Raw genomic sequence first — 16,845 nt, 5'->3', positions numbered from 1 at the left:
CAGTTGAATTTTCCTATTGGACGTTGTTTGCCATCGTGGCGTATATTGGCTCTTCCAACGGCTCACTGCACAAGCCCCTGGCAAGAGCTCACCAAGCCCTAAGAAATATTTTCCCGATCACATGAGAACGGCTTCACTCCAGTGTGAACTCTCATGTTACATGAAGTAGAAACATTATGAATGAAACTTACTTGACACTTGCTATCAACATTCTAATGAAGAAAATACATTTGAATAATGCAGTTGTCAGTACACGTCAAGTTTTTCTTGCGATATTTTGTGTGTATACTTGTCATACACGAGACGCGCTTTCAAACCCTGATATGCAAGTGGTTGCCAACGAACAACAATAACGTAACGTGCTGGCGTATGTAGTCTAACATTTATTTGAGGAAATCTCTTCATAATAGGCTATTAAGTTTGAACTTATTGGTCCTGCGCTGCCTAATGATTCAGTTTAGGGGTGTCGCAATATACCTGTATTGGCGATAACTGTGATATTCAAAGCACAAAATATCGACATCGTGTTAATTTAGGGTGTGACAATATACTGTTATTGGAGATAACCACAATTTTGAAAATGAGTAGGACTCTTATGATAACATGAGTGTCCCGAGTCCGACTGGAGCCATGTTTTTTTCTCCCTCCCTATTACACACTGTTGTAGCCATAAAAATTGTTCAGCTTTTGTTTTTAATGTCAAAGTATTTATATTTTGTTTTGTTTATTTATTAAGTTAATTTAGAAAAATGTTTGGAGCAATTTTTGTTTGTTAAATTAAAGTTTTTGTTTTTTAAAGTAACGACCAAGCGGCCAGCGGCCGACAGTGAGTTAACCACGTTTGATCAATTTATCCTCTCAAATCCACACTTGGCTTGTCTTTCCTATAATAAAATCCATAGATATTAAACTCTTAAAGCATATTACAATGTTAGTTTAAATGTTTACTATCACCACCACAGTAAAAACGCATTTTTGACAAGCTGAGGCAGGCTGATGCTGCTAGCAGCTCACATCGGCGCTTGCAAACGAAACGGGCTATACAATCTAGCCTACTAATAAACTAAATAATAATTTTAACAAAAACATGCAGGGTGTCTTCCCTTACACCTCTCCGCAAAATGAATATAAATCCGATCTTCAATTCTCACGCTATAGGCCATGCAAATTCAGTTCACATCAACGAAAGCAAAATATTTGAGCTGTATTTTATTTGTCATCAGCTCATTTCAAGATGAAATCCGCTATATGAGAGAGAGCGACCTAAGCACTGCAAGAGCATTTAGTCTCATTAAGATGATTGTGTTTTTGAGCATCTGAGACTTAGGGCCCTATTTTAACGATCTGAAACGCAAGAGTCAAAGCGTGAAGCGCAAGTAACTTTGTGGGCGGGTCTCGGCGCTGTTGCTATTTTCCCGGCGGGATAAATGGCTCTTGCGCCCGGCGCAAATCTAAAATGGGTTGGTCTGAAGTAGCTTCATTATTCATAGGTGTGGTTTGGGCGTAACGTGAATAAACCAATCCGAGCGTCATCCAACATTCCCTTTAAAAGCAGGTGCGCAAGTTCCATTATGGATTGCTATTATTATGGCGTATTTACCAGGCGCACGCCAGGAGCGGTTCACAGCCGAGGAGACTGATGTTCTTGTAAGAGCAGTGAAAGACAGAGAAGTGAAGTTGTAATGTTGTACATTATGGTAAAGGTGATTTCACAGTCTTTTTTTTTTCAGTCTTTCAGTTTTTTCAGTTTTTCAGTCGATTTTTTTTCCTGGTTCTTGACGGACAAACCAATTTGTCAGATGTCCTTATATACATATATGTCTTGCCACTATTGGGCAAACAGGTCTTATCCTTAATTATTACAATTAGCCTGAATCATTTGTAAGCTAGATTTATGCCTATTTTTTTCACATCTTCGTGGCACACCACAATGATTTCCGTCATCTCATGTGTTAATATTTTTTTAGTGTAACAATTTATGATTTGCAAAAATAACTGTTGCATCTGTGTAGATTACATGAGCAAAGTGTATGCGCGTTGTGCACGCTATACATTATGGTCAAGCATGCGATCTTAAAATAGCATAATGAACAACGCGCAACGCGCCACTGACTTTAGACTAGGTTTTTTCTGGTCAGTGGCGCAATTGTTTAATGGAACAGCAAAATAGCACCAGGGATTGTTTGCGCCGGAATACGCCTCCTTTTTTGCGCTGAACCGCCCAGGTAGCGCAAGTTCATTCACTAGTTTAGCGACGTGCTTCTGTGGAGGGAAAAGCGCGCTTTGCGCGGGTGCAAAATAGGAATGACACATGCGTCGGTGTACAAAGTCAATTGCGCTGGGTGCAAGATAGGGCCCTTAGACTCCTTTCAGTTTCACTGGCGGCCGTTTGCGTGTTTTTCTTGTGGTGCCCCCCTCAGCACTTGGTCCCTACGCACAGCGCGGGATGTACGTGGTGGGAGCGGCGGCTCTGAGTGATAAGATTTAAATATGCCTCGAAAGAATCTCGGAAGACATATACTCCTGATCTCTTCACAATATGATAGATATATGATCAGAGAAAACTAATTAAGTGAGAAGGTGTAAAAAGGCTGTAACTCTTGCAGCTGCGCTGAAGGCCAGTCTGACGGTCACGGTATCATGGGCTTGTGTTGTTTCCACCAGTGCAGCACATCTCATAGTTTCTTTTAATTAATTAATGTCTATTTACGTAATGTCTATTCTTGTATTTGTATTTGCAATCTAGTCATGGCCAATAACATTTATGTTAATATTTATTCATCATACTGTTGAACATGACAGTATTTTCTCTCTTGTTATTTCATAGGGAGCTTCAAAGAAGATTTATCAGTAACAGAGTATTACCCTGTGTTGCAATTATGTTTGTTGGGTAAAAAAGAAAAAAAGAAATAAACAAAGTAAAAATTAATTTGATAGCTTTTTCCCCCAAGGTTTGTATAGATATCACGATATATCGATATTGTGATTTTTTTTTGTTGGCCACAATAACCGTGGTGTGAAAAATCTAATATCGTGACAGCCCTGATTCAGTTACTTCGAAAAAAAAAATACATTGCATATCGGATCTATTTTTAGTGGCATTCAGTATAAGGATTTGACTGTTCATAGATTAGGTCAGGGGTCCTATTCAATCTTGCGCTGCTGCTTCGCTAGCATAGTCGGCATCGGGAGGTAAAACCGCAGCTTTAGCCAGTGGCTTGAATTGATAAGGCTCTGACCCTGTGTCCACAGACAATTCACCCTCCTCCACTTCAGGTGTAGGTGGGGATAAAAGTCCCTCCATCATTCCAGTCACTCTCCATCTTTGCGAGTTTGACAGCTGTCAATCAATCCGTCACTGCGGGTCTCAGGTGCACGCCTCCCTGCTCAGCCCCGCCCTCGGTTTGTCTCCTCTGTCTCCGCTGGGCTCTGCCCACTTTTCCAGCATTTTTCAAATATTGCCAGTGGGTGGAGTTAGGCTCTGACCAGGGGTTGAGTTACCCTTTAAAATGGCAGTATTTTTTCTAAAGGCCTCCTTAATTCTTCAAATTAAAAATCAATACATTTTAAACGTTTCGGTTACTAACGTAACCTCGGTTCCCTAAGATGAGGGAACGAGTATTGCGTTTTGCTAAAACGCTATGGGGGAATTCCTTTCCTCGAGATATTGAAGCAAATTTTTATCCAAAAATACCTTTTATACGCAGTGCAGCTGCACAACTCTCAGCAGGAAGCAGCTGCGTGCTGATTGGCTGTGCCGCTGCAACTGCAGCAACCTATAGCGAGACCGTGGGGCGGGACGGACCAATCAGGTCCTTCCAAATTCCCACCACAAGGGGCAACAGAATTTGCATAGCCAAGGGTATATAAGACCCACTCTCGCAAGGTTAGTCAGGTTAATCGACTGAAGCGACTCCTGAGCAAGTGAGCAAGCACGGCAAGCAAAACGCAATACTCGTTCCCTCATCTTAGGGAACCGAGGTTACGTTAGTAAACGAAACGTTCCCTTACGAGAGTACTCTCGTATTGCGTTTTGCTAAAACGCTATGGGGGACCAATGCAAAACGCTGTGCTTGCTTAACGGCTCTAAAGCCGACGACACCAAACCCAGGCCAACCTAGGTGGGCCCGTAATATGATATCAATAATTCAGAATGAGCCAGACCTGAGTCGGGCCCTAATGAGAATGAACACGATATACGTGCAATAAAAAGTATAGACCAGACATAGTCGGGTCAGGAATAATGAGTGGCCAGATAATTCGAGCCGTATAAGGAATATGCTTATGACTTATACAATATTCAACCCAGGCCGGACTTATCGAGCCTTAAGGGGTTAAATCTGTTTACACAGCAAGAACCCCAGCTTGTAAAGCCGGAACATCTAAATTATAGAATCTGATAAAAGTGGACGGGGAGGCCCAGCCTGCCGCCGCACAGATATCATTCAGAGAAATGCCAGTAGACCAAGCCCACGAAGAAGCCATGCCTCTAGTAGAATGGGCTTTAATGCCTAAGGGGCAGCTGAGATCTTTAGACTCATAGGCCAGTGAGATAGCATCCACTATCCACTGTGACAGGGTCTGCTTTGTAACCGCGTACCCTCGGGTGCGGCCGCCAAAGCATACAAAGAGCTGTTCAGTTTGCCTGTAAGCAGCGGAACGCTCTATGTATATTCTCAGCGCTCTGACAGGACAGAGCAAATTAGCATCTATTTCATCTAACTGTGATGAAAGTGCCGAAAGTGAAATGACCTGTGCTCTGAACGGAGTTGAAAGCACTTTAGGTACATATCCATGTCTTGGTTTGAGGACGACTTTGGAGTCGTTTGGCCCAAATTCCAGACACGAGGCACTCACAGAGAGCGCGTGCAGATCACCCACTCGCTTAACTGATGCGATCGCTAGCAGAAAAGCGGTCTTTAGTGACAGGAGCTTTAAACTCACTGAATGCAGAGGCTCAAATGCAGAGCTCTTCATGGCATCCAGGACCGTGGACAGGTCCCATATAGGGACTGAAGGGGGGCGAGGTGGGTGAAGCCTTCTAGCCCCTTTAAGGAAGCGAACAATGAGATCGTTCTTACCTAGTGACAGTCCGTTCACTTGAATGTGATACGCTGCTATAGCAGCCACATAAACTTTGAGCGTGGAGAGGGAGCGACCCGCATCCAGAAGCTCTTGTAAAAATGTAAGCACCTCTGACACTGCACAATCATGTGGGATCAGACTTCGCGCTTTACACCAGTCTGAAAAGACTGACCATTTGCCTGAATAGAGCCGCCTAGTCGTGGGGGCTCTAGCTTCAGTAATAGTATTCATTACGCTTTCAGAAAGGTTCTCATGTACCCGTTGATGGGCCAAACATGAAGCGCCCATAGATCGGGACGGGGATGCCAGATCTGCCGTTCCGCCTGCATGAGGAGGTCTCTCCTCAGCGGGATCGGCCACGGAGCTGTATCTCACATCTGACTCAGCAGTGAGAACCAAGGTTGATTTCTCCAAAGCGGGGCTATTAAAAGCACAGCGCATTTGCTCTCCCTGATCCTCTCTATGACCTGAGGTAACATTGAGATTGGGGGAAAAGCATAAAGAGGAAGGTTGGGCCATTCGTGGGCCAACGCATCTTCGTGCTTGGAGAAATATATTCGGCATTGAGCATTGTCTTGTGAGGCGAAAAGATCCCCTTTTGCCTCTCCAAACTTGCCCCAAATTGTCTGAATTATATTTGGGTGAAGAGACCACTCTGCTGGGGATACTTTGCCCCTGGACAGCATGTCAGGACCCAAAATCAGAATGCCTGGCACGTGAGCCGCTCTCAGCGAGCTCAGATTGTGCTCTGCCCATATTAGGGCTTCTTCCGCCATTGAGTGCAGATCGATAGATCTCAGACCGCCTTGGCGATTTATATAGGCTACCACCGACCTGCTGTCCGTTCGGATCAGGACATGGTGGTGTTTTATGTACGGAAGGAAAGCTCTTAGCGATATCGTGACCGCTTTCATCTCTAGACAGTTTATATGAAGGCTCTTCTCCGAGTCTGACCAGAGACCGGAGATCGGCCTGCCCTCGTGAAGGGCTCCCCAATCTAGGTTGGATGCATCTGTCGAGATAACTTTCCACTTCGTAACAGTGCCCAAACTCACGCCCGTCTTGTACCAGACGGGATTTTTCCAAGGAGCCAGAGCTAACACACAGCTGTGGTCTACCTTGATTTGCAATCGGCCCGAAAGCCATGCGTGAGCTGGAACGCGGCGATTCAGCCAGCGCTGTAGGGGGCGCATGTGCAACAGACCCAGTCTGAGAACTGGCGCCGCCGAGGCCATGAAACCCAACATCCTCTGAAAGTGTTTGAGAGGAATGTGTGCACCGGACCTGAGGGAAACCGCTCAGTTCCGAACAGAGAGCGCGCGCTGTGACGTCAGCCGCGCGCTCATCTGCAGTGAGTCCAATACTGTTCCCAGAAACGAAACTTTCTGTGTGGGAGACAATAAACTCTTTGCCACGTTGATTCTGAGTCCCAAGCATTGTAAATGGTTGAGAAGCCAAGATCTGTGGTTTAATAACTGTATCTCTGACTGAGCTATTATGAGCCAGTCGTCGAGATAGTTGAGAATTCTCATTCCCCGAAGCCTCAGCGGGGTTAGCGCTGCTTCCATGCACTTTGTAAACGTGCGAGGGGCTAGAGATAGACCAAAAGGTAGCACCTTGTATTGGTATGCTTTCCCCTCGAAGGCGAATCTCAAGAATGGCCTGTGATGGGGGGCTATTTGTATGTGGAAATAGGCATCCTCTAGATCCACAGTGAAAAATCAATCTCCCGGGTGAATGTGCGCGAGGATTTGTTTCATTCTCAACATTCTGAACGGGCGCTTCATAAGGGCTTTGTTCAGATGTCTGAGATCTAGGATGGGTGTTAGACCACCGTCCTTTTTTGGTACAAGGAAGTAACGGCTGTAAAAGCCCGACTCGCTCTGTGAGGGGTATACGGCTTCTACCGCTCCCTGTATTAACAGTTTTGATATCTCGGTTCGAAGCACGTGACTTTTGTCGCTTCTCACCATTGTCTCTTCCACGGCGCGAAAGCACGGTGGTCTGCGAGCAAACTGTAGCGAGTAACCTCGTTCTATTATGTTCAACACCCATTTCGAAATGCCGGGAATGGCCCGCCAGGCCTAAGCCTTCGAAGCCAGGGGCTGAATTAATCTGTGGGGCGAATCGCTGAGTAACAGGGACTCGGTGGCCCGATAACCTTGCGCTAAGTTGGCGCTTATGAGGGAAATGTTTCCCGCTGCCTGAGTGCAGGGGGCCGGGGGACATAGAGTATTGGTGCTTGTGTACAGGCGAGCGCGTTTGAGTGCGGGCTCGTTGACTGTGAGAATAATGTTTCCAGCCACCTGAGTGCAGGGGGCTGGGGAACATGGGGGAGTGCTTGAGTGTAGGGGTACATGCTTTAATGCTGGCACACTGCCTACAGAGAAAAAGCTCTTTTTGTGACTCATATGGGTCGCCGTGAAAACGGCGTTTGTGTACAGGCGAGAGCGCTTGCTTGCGGGCTCGTTGGCTGTGAATGTGGCGTTCCCAGCCGCCTTGAAGGGAGCTGGGGAACGTTTTAGAAGAGAGCGAGGCGGTGCACCGGCCGAAGCGGGCACTATCCGCCTTCTCTTCATACCTCTGGCTAGGACGGCTTCGGAGGCTCAGGTTTCGACACATTGCTGGGTCGTGGACCTCGCCGCTCCGGCGGTCTGCTGCGGCTCGTAGAGCGGGAACGCTGACCGGGCTTGGAAGCCGCGTGAGGCTGGCGAGCTGAAGGCGGCGCCTTGGTGGGCTGGGCTGGTCCAGCTTTAGCGTGACGGCTAGCGGAGGAGCTGGAACGCTTAGGCAGGAAATGTCGCATTGCCTGCGAAGCCTTCTGCGCCGCAGTGAAGCGCTCCGTGAACCCAACCACGGCGGAACCAAATAATCCTGAAGGCGAAATGGGCGCGTCCAGGAAAGCGGTCTTGTCCGCGTCCTTCATCTCGGTTAAGTTAAGCCACAAATGGCGCTCCAACACCGTCAGGCTGGCCATACATCTGCCGATCGCCTGAGCATTGGCCTTGGTGGCGCGCAGGGCCAAGTCAGTGGCGCCGCACAGATCCTTCAGAGCCTCGTTGTCAGGAACAGACTCGTCCAGGGAACGGAGGAGTTTGGCCTGGAAGACTTGAAGCACCGTCATAGAGTGTAGCGCTGACGCCGCCTGGCCGGCGGAGGCGAATGCTCGACCGGCGAGGCTGGACGTAGTGCGGCAGGCCTTTGAAGGGTGCACAGTCTTTGACTGCCATCCTCTGGCGGAGGGCGGGCAAAGGTGTGCAGTGATGGCTTCCTCGAGGGGAGGAAGGGCTTGATATCCTTTTTTCTGAGCGCCATCGACTAGACTACCGAGAGCGCTGGAGAAAAGGAGGATTTGGCGCGAGAAGAAAATGGCACCTTCCACGATTTTGTTAGCTCCGCGTTGACTTCTGGGAAGAAGGGAGTGGGTCTTTGAGCGGTCGGTTGACGGCGGTTTTCGAAAAACCACTCATCCAGTCGGCTTCTCGTGGGCTCCTCGGGCTGAGACCAGTCAATGCCGAGGTCGTCCACGGCCTTGGTGAGCAAGCGCATAAGCTCAGCGTCGACTGAGGTTATAACGCCGCTAGCCGTCCGCGTCGAAGTGGCGTTCTCCAAGGCGGCATCCGACCACCCGCTTCCGGATGCAGCAAGGGAAAGGCTGTCATCCTCTTCCTCCTCCGGTCCGCCGAATGAAACAGCAGCAGCTGCCATGCGAGGGGAGCTGTGCTGTCCGTCGACAAACAACACGGGCGATGGCGAGGCACGCGGGGACATGCCCGGCGTGTGCTCGTCAGAGCGCTCCGGTGGCCTCTGGTCGCGACGTTTTTTCTTCCGTGGCTCGAGAGGCTGGGAGCAAGGGACGGGATCCGAGTCGAAGCTGGCGAGCCGAGCCCGAAGGGTCTGCAGTGTCAGCTCGTCGCACTCAGGGCATCCACCCTGGTTGAGTAAACCTGCGTGTGGTCTCGTCCGAGACATGACACGCAGATGATGTGCCGATCTTCGTCCGCGATAAAACCTCTGCACGAGGCGCAGGAACGAGACATTTGAAACAACGTCTTGGCTCTTTTTGAATGTGTAAACACAGTAAGGTATGAAAGGATATAGTGCCGGATGCCGCAGCTGGAAGGCAGGCTGAAGGCGGAGAATACAACGTCCTCAGGCTGCAGTGTTCCGCTGGGTGCGTGTCGACGGCAGGCTTCGATCCAGAGCTCAACGATTGCAAGTCGCTGAAGAAGAATTAATCTGACTAACCTTGCGAGAGTGGGTCTTATATACCCTTGGCTATGCAAATTCTGTTGCCCCTTGTGGCGGGAATTTGGAAGGACCTGATTGGTCCGTCCCGCCCCACGGTCTCGCTATAGGTTGCTGCAGTTGCAGCGGCACAGCCAATCAGCACGCAGCTGCTTCCTGCTGAGAGTTGTGCAGCTGCACTGCGTATAAAAAAGTTTTTTTGGATAAAAATTTGCTTCAATATCTCGAGGAAAGGAATTCCCCCATAGCGTTTTAGCAAAACGCAATACGAGAGTACTCTCGTAAGGGAACTAAAATAGCATATACAAAATATTGGGTATGCGGATGTAAATAATTTTAACAACAATATTCTCTGTGATATGCTAAATAAATTATCTTTAATAAGTAGCCTATAGACCAGGGGTGTCCAAACTTTTTCTGCTGGGGGCCAGGTGCAAAAAAATGTCTGTTGTCTCGGGCCGCATGTCTGTAAGAATAATTAAAAAAAAACTATTAGACCAGCTAATTGATCATTACCATTAATCTGTCTTTGTCTATATTTAAAATATGCAATTTTCTAAAAATGTTATGTGTGCTTAATATATTTATATATGACCCATGAGATATATAAAATTTTTTTTTTTTTTACTCACCAATAACTTTATTAATGTGAACAGTGATGTTGTGCCTTGGATTTCAGAACTGATGTCACGTCAGGAATAAGTCGTGTAGTAGAGATACGAAGCAGATCACAGAGATGGCTGTCAGTCAGACTGGCTCTCAGTGGACTCTTGTTCAGCGTCATCAGCGAAAATGTTTGCTCACATATGTATGTGGAGCCAAACAGACTCATCATCTTTTGTGCATGACGTTTGAGTAAGGGGAATCTGGATGTGTCCAAACTCTTGTAAAACTCAGGCAGTTGAAGAAGCTGGTGGCGGCTGCGAAGAGAGTCATCGCACTGCAGTTCTATGAGTTCCAGCTGCACATTCTCTTGCACTTCTTCCACGTTAACCGAGAAAGGGGTTGAGAACAGTTTGATGTCATTATCAATAGCGGAAAAGTCTTGAAAACGCTGATTAAATTCTGTGATTAGGGATGTGAGCAATGCAGAATATTTATCCATTTTTCCACGGATGTTGGAGTCGGAAAAACTCGAGATAATTTCGGACAAACTGGGAAAGTGCACAGTATTGCGGTCACTGATTTGTCTCTCAAAAAGTCTTAGCTTCACAGCAAAGGATTTCAAGTGCGCATACATTTCTGAAATAAGCTGGTCCTTGCAGGCTTTTATTCAGTGCATTCAGGTGACTGGTCAAATCAACTAAAAAAGCAAGGTCTGCCATCCATTCAGGGTCATTGAGTTGATGAAGTGTCAGATTTTTTTCTTTCAAAAACTGGTCAATTTCTGATCTCAATGAATAGAATCGGTGAAGAACAGATCCGCGACTCAGCCACCGCACGTTAGAGTGATATATAACGTCACCGTATTCCGCATCCATATCAGACAGAAATGCCCGGAATTCTCTGTGGTTGAGCGCTCTTGAACGAATCAAGTTTATAGTTTTCACAACAGTGGTCATCACATCGTCCATCTGGATCACTTTAGCACAGAGCGCTTCTTGATGTATGATACAGTGCATTTTTACAGCCTCACCTCCACTTTCGCGAACTTTGTTGCACACCATAGAAGCCATTCCTTTCCGCTCACCGATCATGGATGGCGCCCCATCTGTTGTAATGCCACAGAGCTTGGCCCAAGGGAGATTCATATTTTCAATCGCACATGAAACGGCTTCAAAAATATCTTTTCCCGTTGTTGTACTCTTAAGGCTCTTCATATCAAGAAGCTCTTCTGAAATGGAAAAATCACTGTCCACTCCTCGCAAAAAAATTAACAGCTGGGCAGTGTCTGTCGCGTCAGTGCTCTCGTCACACGCAATTGAGTAAAAATCAAACATGGGTACTTTGTCTGTCACTTGTTGTTTTAGATTTGCCGACAAGTCTTCAATTCGCCGTCCGACCGTGTTTCTTGAAAGACTGATGTTTTTAAAATCTTGCATCTTTTCTGGGCAAATTATAGTGGCAACTTTCATCAGACACTCCTTTACAAATTCGCCATCGGTGAAGGGTTTTCCGTGCCGTGCTATTAGGTGAGCTACCTCATAACTAGCTAATGTAGAATTTTCCTGTGCTTTATTAGCACGAAAAAATTGTTGTTGTTGAGCTGACAAGGCAGCTGCCAGTTGTTTCACCTTTTCATCGCGCTCAGCACCAGTGTAAGATTTGAAAGACTGATGTTTTGTTTCATAATGTCTTTTAACATTATATTCCTTCATCACCCCAACGGACTCCTGGCAAATTAAGCAGACACATTTCCCGCTGACCTCAGTGAAGAAGTATTCATTTCCCCAACGTGTCTGAAATCTCCTGCATTCACTGTCGATTTTCCGTTTTCTTTGTTGCGCCATGACTAAACAAATGTGATCAACAATATTTTTACGTGCATCTTACGTAGGCCTAACGTACTAACTGCCTTGGCTGGATGACGGATGTGATTGCGACACCCAATGGTTATTTAGTGAATTTCATCTATTTTTCCCTATAACGGGCCAGATTTGTATAAATGTTTTAAATCACCCGCGGGCCGCCACAAGACTGATAATGGGCCGCAGATGGCCCGCGGGCCGTAGTTTGGACACCCCTGCCCTGAAACATAGGATCTTCTCGAACTGAGGACAGGTGTTCAAAGGTTCCCGATAGGAGTCCTTCCTCTGCTGAGTCTTGGGGATGGCTGATCCGTTATGTCAGGTGTGCGTAGGAAAAGGGAGGAAGACTCAAATGCAGAGGAAAGGATTTATTAAATAAACAGAACTACAAAACAAAACCCACAAGGGGGAAAATCAAACATAATAAAAACAAGGAGCAGGGAAACCGAAGACATAGGGACGCGAGACCTACAGGAACAAAGACAACGGATCAGGGGCCCATTTCAATAAGGAGGTTCAACCAACTCTGAGTTTAAACTTGAACTGAGTTGACTTACTCTGAGATGGGAAACTCTGAGTTTTGGGTTTCAGAACAGCTGAATTGAGGTAGTTCAATCAACTCTGAGTAGACTGACTCTGAGTTAAGCACATGCACCCCAACCATGAAAAGCCACGATCAATGGAGCTCCGAAATTATGATTCACCATGACAACAGCAACCAACAAAAAGAAGTTTGCATACTTCCGGGTCAATATGGAAGTTTAATTCTTAATTAATTTTATTAAGTTCAATTTCCATGGTATCCAAAAGGCAAAAAAAGAATGTGGCAGCAGCTAAAAATTAAAAATAAAAACATAATTCAATCAGGTAAAGCTTTAAGCATAAAAGGTTAATGGGTGTATAGTTTTAATGACTTTACAAACATTTGACATATTAAATAAATATCATTCAGTGTCCAATGTGCAGCAGCTTTTCCCACATAGACTTTTCACAGACTTTGACCGTTTTAACGGTCATCAATATCGTAAATCCTGCAACGATTTTTGTATTGTCATTTTTTTTTTTTATGTACATTTATAACACTAATAATTTGTATTATTACTTTTGCATCAAATTACAAAAAACAAGTTACTACTGCTGCTGTGAGGGTGTTTCTAATACAGCCTCTATGGGAGTGATGGTAAAAAATTATATCTTTCTCTCTTTTCTCCATTATCAAGCTCACTGTTTTTTTCCCCTCTTTTTGAAAGTTGTAAAATCACTATTGTGGAGTTTTTCTTTTGCTATTTGAGCAAATGGGGACACAAACATATATATTTGATGTATTCTCTCATTCACCGCTATAAAAGTTAACCCAACTATGATGACTTCAGCTTCTAAGAATCCTGGAAATGTGAAAAGGGTCTATGCTCTTTTCACATAATGAAATGTTCGCTGATCCCACCTGTTACATTTATTAATTAGGGTAATGACATTTTACTTCTACTCAGGCCAGCCAAACACCAGCCCCACTGACAGGTGAAGAGGAGATGAGGAAGAATATTCAAATTCAACAGGAAAAAGGATAAAGTATTTGTAGGAAATAAAGATGACCATAAGAAATAGTAAACAAATGTATTTAAAGGGTTAGTTTGTAAATTTCCATCCATTTAGCCCAAAAACCGGATACTAATGGCTTGGTCAAAAGGAATTCTGCGTGTAAGCCTTTTCAGCCTTTCGGTGAAGTTCTCTTAATTTATTGATATCTCATTTTAAATCTGACTCCATTAATAATTTTATCTGACTCCAATTCTATGTGACTCCATAAAGTGTGTTACGTTTAGAGTTTATCCGCTGATTTTAAGATTAGTTGCGATTTAATTTAGATCGTTGATTTTCTTTGTATCTTCCTAGTTTTCATATTCGTTCATCGAGAGACCCAATATCTCAGAGAGACAGACGCGTCCGGTTCACGCGCTCACGGGCACAAAATAGTTACTTCTGTAATTAGTCTGAGGATGCAGAGTGGATATTTCACCTTTAAGTGGTTGCACATGCTCACTCAACAAAAAGTGTCATTTTAATAATATTTACGAACTGCAACTTGCCAATCCAGCGATAGTCAGGAATCGGAATATCGCGCACGCGCCCCATGCTTCAGTTGTGGCGTCATCGGTGTGATCTATCATAACCCTAGATTTTGCGGTAATAAAGGAGTATACATCGATCCATACTAAAATAATGATTTCAGAATCATACAAGATAAATCAAGATTAACATTTATTTTGGCCAGACAGGAAAAGTAAATAAGTAAACAAGAATCCATGGTACACAACTGATCAGCGTAAAAACATAAAATAATAATAATAATAATAATACATTTTATTTCTAACGCGCTTTTCTTAAAACTCAAAGCGCTACAACCTCATACAATAAAGAATAATAATAAATACAATAAAATAGTCACATTTAGTTACAATAAGCAGCTCTTAGAAGGTGTGTCTTTAAAGACTTCTTAAAACCGTCTAATGTTGAAGAGTCTCTAATTTCCGGTGGTAGAGCATTCCAAAGACGTGGTGCTGAGACCGAGAATGCTTGACAACCCTTGGAATTTAGATTATGTCGGGGCTGCTGGAGGATGCATGACCTGGAAGAGCGCAAAGAGCGTGCAGGAGTATGAACGGTGACCAAACTGCAGAGATAAGCAGGGGCCGATCCATGAATGGCTTTATATGTTAAAACCAAGGTTTTAAATTTGATACGCGCTTGTATCGGCAGCCAATGCAAATCAAAGAGTACCGGAGAAATATGTTGACGAGTATTTGTGTGTGTCAATAACCGGGCGGCCGAATTTTGTATATATTGTAATTTTTTGATGGACTGATTTGGAAGACCTGAATAGAGCGCATTGCAGTAATCAAGCCTTGATGTAATGAAGGCGTGAATAAGCCTTTCTGCATCTGGTCGCGATAGAAATGGTCGTAATCTAGCGATATTTCTAAGATGGTAAAATGCCGTTTTTGAGACATTTTTAATATGACCGTCGAACATAAGTTCAGTGTCAAAAATAACTCCAAGATTGCGCACTTGTAAAGACAGGGTAACAAAGTCATTGACAGTAATCAGTTCTGGAATATTTAGTTTAAGGAGAGATGTTGATGTACCGACGAAGAGAAGTTCTGTCTTAGCCTGGTTGAGCTTAAGAAAATTCTCATGCATCCAGGATTTTATCTCCTCCAAGCAGTTGCTAAGGGCTTTGACCGCAAGGTTTGGGTTAGGGTGCATGCTGATGTAGATCTGCGTGTCGTCAGCATAAAAATGAAATCCTAACCCAAACTTACGAATTATGTTACCCAGAGGCAACATATAGATGCTAAATAAGATGGGACCAAGCACAGACCCTTTTGGGACACCCTGCTGAACTAATGTTGGTAAAGATTTGTTTTCCCCCAAAGACACAAACTGCAATCGATTTGTGAGATAAGATGTAAACCATTCTAATACAGTACCAGAGATTCCTAGCCATACAGACAATCTTTCAAGAAGGACAGCATGAGATATTGTATCAAATGCAGCAGTGATGTCTAACAATACTAAGATACTACAGGCACCCATATCAGCAGAAATAAGAAGATCATTTGTGACCCGGACGAGGGCAGTCACAATTGCAAAAACACAATTGCAAAGCAATATGAAAATAATTTAAAAGAGTCATCATGTCTGGCACAATACATGCAGTTTGCACCACACAGGGGGTTTTGACTACAGAATGTTCCCCCCTCAGTTTGGTTACCCTCGCTTAAATACTCCAACTAAAACAAAAGGTTGTAAATATTTGCGACACAAACACCTGGTTTTTGGGGAGTGGATCAGATATCTTTGAAGAGACTACTCAAAGGAGAACTGAATTCTCATTAGTTTTCAATCTTTCTAATACTACTAGTGACTGCAGTGAAACTGAGACCATTTTACCATTTGTACTGAGACCTTTAAAAAGACATCAAACATGAAAGGGATAAAACAATAGATTTACAAGATACATCATCACTGGTATATCTGCATTTGGTGACTTGAAAACAGGGCAAGGAGAGGGCAAAATGGGGAGGGGGGAGAAATGTTTGTCAGGGTGTTGTCACACAGTTTCTGTGAGATCTTCTCTCAAGATTAGTGACTTTTATTGTTCAATTGCTGGGGTGTGCATCTCAGCTTTTGTCTTAGCACCAAAACCGATCCTTACAAGTTCACCTAAAATTGAAAATAATGTAATTTATTACTCACCCTCATGCCGTTCCACACCCGTAAGACCCCTGTTCATCTTCGGAATACAAATTAAGATATTTCTGATGAAATCTGAAGGCTCAGTGAGGCCTCCATAGGGAACAAAGCAATTTGCACTCTCAAGATCCATTAATGTATTAAAAACATATATAAATCAGTCCATGTGAGTACAGTTGTTCAATAGTAATATTATAAAGCGACGATAATATTTGTGGTGCGCCAAAAAAAAAAACTAAATAACGACTTACATAGTGATAACCGATTTCAAAACACTGCTTCATGAAGCTTCGGAGCGAGTCGAATCAGTGGTTCGGAGCACCAAAGTCACATGATTTCAGCAGTTTGACCACAGGGTTTGACACGCGATCCGAATCATGATTCGACTCGCTGATTCGATACACTCCGAAGCTTCATGAAGCAGTGTTTTGAAATCGGTTTTCACTATACATGTCATTATTTAGTTTTTTTTGGTGCACCACAAATAATTATTGTCGCTTTATAATATTAATATTGAACAACTGTACTCACATGGACAGATTTAAATATGTTTTTAGTACATTAATGGATCTTGATAGTGTAAATTGCTTTGCTCCCTATGGAGGCCTCACTGAGCTCTCAGATTTCAACAACATCTTAATTTGTGTTCCGAAGATGAACAGGGGTCTTACGGGTGTGGAACGGCATGAGGGTGAGTAATAAACTACATTATTTTCATTTTTGGGTGAACTAACCTTTTAACAGCTGTGGTTGTGGTTATGGCATATATCTCGGACTACCATCAGGCAGC

At 44.3% G+C, this 16,845-nt stretch overlaps 1 protein-coding gene across 1 annotated transcript in view; it reads left to right on the top strand.

Moving 5' to 3' along the window:
• The window catches only part of LOC307130637 (NXPE family member 3-like), a 46,342-nt gene that overhangs the window by 8,566 nt on the left and 20,931 nt on the right, over positions 1-16,845 (top strand). The gene's annotated exons all lie outside the window — the stretch shown is intronic.

This window comes from Gobio gobio, assembly GCF_949357685.1.
Source record: "Gobio gobio genome assembly, chromosome: 8".
In the NCBI taxonomy this organism is placed as follows: Eukaryota; Metazoa; Chordata; class Actinopteri; order Cypriniformes; family Gobionidae; genus Gobio; species Gobio gobio.
Note: the sequence above shows the minus strand (reverse complement) of the source record. Positions and strands in the feature narration are given on the sequence as shown.